The 4,615-nt window shown below is 39.4% G+C and overlaps 1 non-coding gene across 1 annotated transcript; it reads right to left on the bottom strand.

The window, feature by feature from the left end:
- Positions 1–4,005: 4,005 nt before the first annotated feature.
- Trnaa-ugc (transfer RNA alanine (anticodon UGC)) lies at positions 4,006–4,078 on the bottom strand. The gene has a single exon. It is a non-coding gene; the product is annotated as a tRNA-Ala (tRNA).
- Between the last annotated feature and the right edge of the window lie 537 nt (positions 4,079–4,615).

The raw sequence follows: 4,615 nt of genomic DNA, 5'->3' as shown, positions 1-4,615 counted from the left end.
AGTGATGCCGTAACAGGGCTAGGTTGATCTTTGTACATTTCATTTCTTGGGCTTGGAGTATGGTTGGTAATATGCACACCTGTTATTCTGATGCATAGACATCATATGGTATCATAATTCTGATTTACATTTTGGTTTACTGTTAAATACTTGTATGTATCTGTGTGTGGACAAGAGTGTTACATTGTTCTGGAACTGGACATGTGGTTGTAAACTGCCTGATATGGGTGTATGAAACTGAACTGGGATCCTCAGAATAATTCAGTCCAGTTCCTGAGAGTGGGAAAAGAATGCATGACTGAGGGAAGGTGCCAGAGGCAGCTGTGCCTAAATAGTGTAAACTCCCACTAGCCTGTGCTGCTGAGGGAAAATATGGAGTCAGGAAGTTAGAGGGACGTGGGCTTGGGCTCAATCCTGGTTTCAGGTAGTCCTGACTCTCAGGCTACAAGGTGGGCTTGCTGCTCGATTTCCTGAGCCCAGGATCAAAATTCACCTTGGAACACTGCAGCTATCAGAATGGGTGGAGCTAAAGCAGAAGGCAGGGCTTCCTGTGGATGTTCTGAGTCAACTGTGCTCTCTGAAAGGCTACTTATCAGACTTTTTCCCTCAGGGGCTCCATAGTGTAGTGGTTATTGCCTCTGCTTTATAAGCAGAAGGTCCTCACTTCAAACTTCAGTACAACCTGGTTCACTCTCTTATAACTACCCTAGATAAAGAAAAAAATTAAGACATTTCTTTTCTTTCACCTACATTTTCCTAACACATTTCTGTCTCAGACTCCAAAGGACAGACAACATGTCTTCAACAAGGTCACAGTTGCTATAGACAGGGTTAGTCTAAGCCTCAGCTGCTGTCTTCCCCACCTCAGAGAGGATTCACCATACTTCACCAAGAGCTCTACCCAACAGACATTTCTCCTGAGCTGACCCCTAGAACTTTTCTGGAAAAGTCATGAAAATAGCCACACTCTGACTGCAGCTGATTTTTTAAAGGTTGACTGTGCCTATAGATTTAATATATTATTCAACTCTTTAACCCCTTTTTGAACTCTAAAAAAAAATAAGTACAAAAGTATAGTTTGTTTCCTTTCGGTATAGCTGGAGGGTTAGTGGAATTAAGATTCTTCTCTTTAAGGGAGAATTTATATACAGTTTAGGATAAATGTAATATTTTTGTGCCAATCTTTTACATTTGTCAATTAAATGTAGTTCTCAACAATTTCATACACATATATAATACACCTTGATTACTCTCCCCACTACTTCCAGGCTTTACAAACACCCAGTAAGTGTTGCCTGATGAATCAATGTTTCTCTAGTTCATTTTTACTCCCATCATTAAAAAATTTAGTTTCAGGGAGGATAATTGCTTCTGGAGGTTGAAGGGAGATATTTATTTTCACAAGAAGAAAGAGTGACAGAATTCTGAGGTGCTGGAGCCAGGAGTGAGATGACGTGAGATAGTAGTAGCTCCACAGAAACTAGAGAAATAGAGAATAGGATAGAAAAGAAAGTCTTGATGGATTCATGGCAGGCAAAATTGAGCAGACAGTGTGAACAGTTGGTAAAGGGAAACCAGCAGTCTGTGAACAACTCACTAAGAGCAAGTTTTTGAGGAGAAAATTAGGAAAGGAAGCTTTAAAAATGCTTGTCCAGGCTTAAGTTGAGTACAAACCAAAAGGTCTTATAGCTCAGCTTTTCTGTCTTTCTGGCCAGTACTTTATTTAAAGTGAATATCAATTTTGCCATTATACATTACATGATGATTTTCTCATCTCTTACAATCAAAGGGGCATTTAAAGATCAACAAAGTAAGTGAGAAGCTTAACAAAGAAATATGAACACATCTCTATAAACTACAATAAAACCTACAGCAAAAAATCAATTTCCAAGCAATGGTCAGCATAACCTGATTATTATTTCTTAAACAATAATCACAGAAGTTTAATAATGAATTTCCCTGGCCTAAAACCATTCGGTTTACATAATTGTCATAGAAACATAGCTTGAGCTAGATGTTCTTTAATAAAGAAAAAGCTTGACTTTGTCATAGCCCCAACCCAACAGGTGTGCTATCCAAGCTTAAGCTAACTGACAAGTGTTCTTCTATTATAAAGTATCTGTAAATCATGACCTTCCAAGGCCACCTTCTTTGTCTCAAAATAGATTCTAAGGAAATTTTTCTACAGCTATCAGTATGTAGCCAAGTACTGTTATATCAAGGTCCCAACTTTTTTGCCAAACAGTTTTCACTTGAATGCTCACAGTCAGGGCACAGATGCTTATCACTGTGCCCAGCCTTAGGCCAGATGACTTCTTTCAACATACTCTGTGGGAGAAAGTTTTCCCTGTGTGAATTTCATTAGGGCTGAGAAACAGAAAGACAATTTTAGAAGAAAAAGCAGATTTCAAAGTAGTTTTCAGGCAAACATACACCTGCTGCTTCCATAATATTTAAAGGCAGTGATGGTCAGTCAGAGATCTTTGGGACTTTGTCAGGCAAAGCCTCAACAGCAGTTCTGGATGCTTATACATCAGGCTGGACAGCACCGTGGAACTTTGTCAAGCAAACCTCTACAACTTGTCCTCATGTCTCCAACAGGTAGCAGGGAACTAAACTGGGAAAGGGAAATGTTCAAATTGTTTTCCTTGACTCCCCATTCCAGCCCCAGTTTTTCTCATACAGTATATAAATCCACACCTTTTTCTGAAAAAAAAAAAAACAATAAAGGATATGTTTAATCAGCAGGAACTGAGATGTTAGTGAGGCCAGTGGCTCAAGTTAATTCCCTGATTCTATTCTAGGTCCCCACTTCAGTTAGGTAGTGCTTTGGTCAAGGACAAGGAGAAAATGCCATGATAGATCAAAGGCTTTTTATTATTACTTCTCTATGGCTATGAAGGTATGTACTGTTCTACCATTGATTTTTATTATATATTTTAATATGTGATTTAATTAAGAGAAGAGTTGATAAACTGAAACAGAACCTGAGTTATAAAAAACTGTTGGATAACAACATATCAATTAGTTAACAGATTATTCATTTAAAAGCTCATTTACTGTGGCAGTGTTTGTCACTGTCTTGTTAACGGGTTCCTGGTTACACGAGGATCATCCTAAAGATCAGATGATGTTTAAAATGAAACAAGGAGAAAGAATGGCCTCAACATTTGCATAGAGCAAGTGTAAATTGCAACAATTAATGAGAAATCATGTTTCCTGGGGATCTTAGTAGGCAAAGATCTATAGGCCAGGCTGATCTCAAACTCACTAACCCCCACCTGCTTCTGCTTCCTTGAGTGCTGATATTCAAGGCAGGTGCCACCAATGACAGCATATTTTCTTACATTTTCCCATGTGTTTGCTTCAACTTTTACAACATACCAATTTCCTGCACGTAGGTAGTATGAATTTCATAAGATGATAATGAAAGAGCAGGCAATTTTGCCATCATTTACCAGACATACCTCTACCTACTCACATGTAAGTTAGTTCCAGTTACTCTGCTGCTTGACCCCTTCTGACACAGGTTACATGATTACTATAAGAAATAGCACAGGAGTCAAGTAGAGCTATGTTGTTGCAATTTTAGACAAGGCCTCACTGTAGATTTGGATGGTCACACACACACCAAATAACTAAAGCTATTAAATCTATTTTTAAAATCTTGCCTATTATAAACAAAGACACAAGGGCTCGATCTGTAATAAAAAGCACTGTACAGTTTAGAAGTAGTTACAGTTTTGTGGAAAAGTGCTTTAGTGGACACTTTCTTTTTCTCTACAGAAAGTGCTCATTTGGGAATCCCGCTAAATCAGTTCTCTGAAGTTTTCAGATCAGAATCATGTGGAACCACAGGGGTAGTATGTTAGCCCAGAGGTGTCTGTCATTTAGGATTAGAGCCAGAAAGGTGTTAGAAAAAATAGAGAAAAAAATCTGTCCCAAGGTTTGTTTGTTTTTTTTAATCCAGGGTACTTACAAAAGAGTAAGTCCGTTGCTGGACTACGGTTCCACTGGGACTTGAACCCATGCCCTTCTGCATGCAAAGCAGATGTGCTAACCACTACACTATGGAACCCCTGGGGGAAGATCCCTAATTAGTAGCCTTTTGAGAGAGTACAGCCAGAGTCAGCTTCTTCACAGGAACTCCTGCCTTCTGCTGTGGCCCAACCCATTCTCAAAGCTGCTTGCTGAGTACAAAGGTGAGTTTTAACCCTGGGCTCAGGAATTCTAGCAGCAAGCCCACTTTGTGTACTGAGAGTCAGGGCCACCTGAACCCAGGATTGAGCCCAGGCTCGGGTACCTCTAAATTCCTGACTCCAAACTTTCCCTCAGCAGCACAAGCCAGTGGGAGTTTACACTATTTAGGTACAACTGCCTATGGTGCCTTCCCTCAGACACACCTTCTTTTCCCACTCTCAGGAAATGGACTGAATTTATATGAGGATCTCAGGTCAATTTCATACACCCATATCAGGCAGTTTACAACCACATGTCCAATTCCAAGACAATGTAACACTCTTGTCCACACACAGATACATACAAATAGTTAAGAGTAAACCAAAATGCAAATAAGAATTATGATCCCATGTGTTATCTATGCATCAAATAACAG

Source organism: Acomys russatus, chromosome X (assembly GCF_903995435.1).
Source record: "Acomys russatus chromosome X, mAcoRus1.1, whole genome shotgun sequence".
Classification (NCBI taxonomy): domain Eukaryota; kingdom Metazoa; phylum Chordata; class Mammalia; order Rodentia; family Muridae; genus Acomys; species Acomys russatus.
Note: the sequence above shows the minus strand (reverse complement) of the source record. Positions and strands in the feature narration are given on the sequence as shown.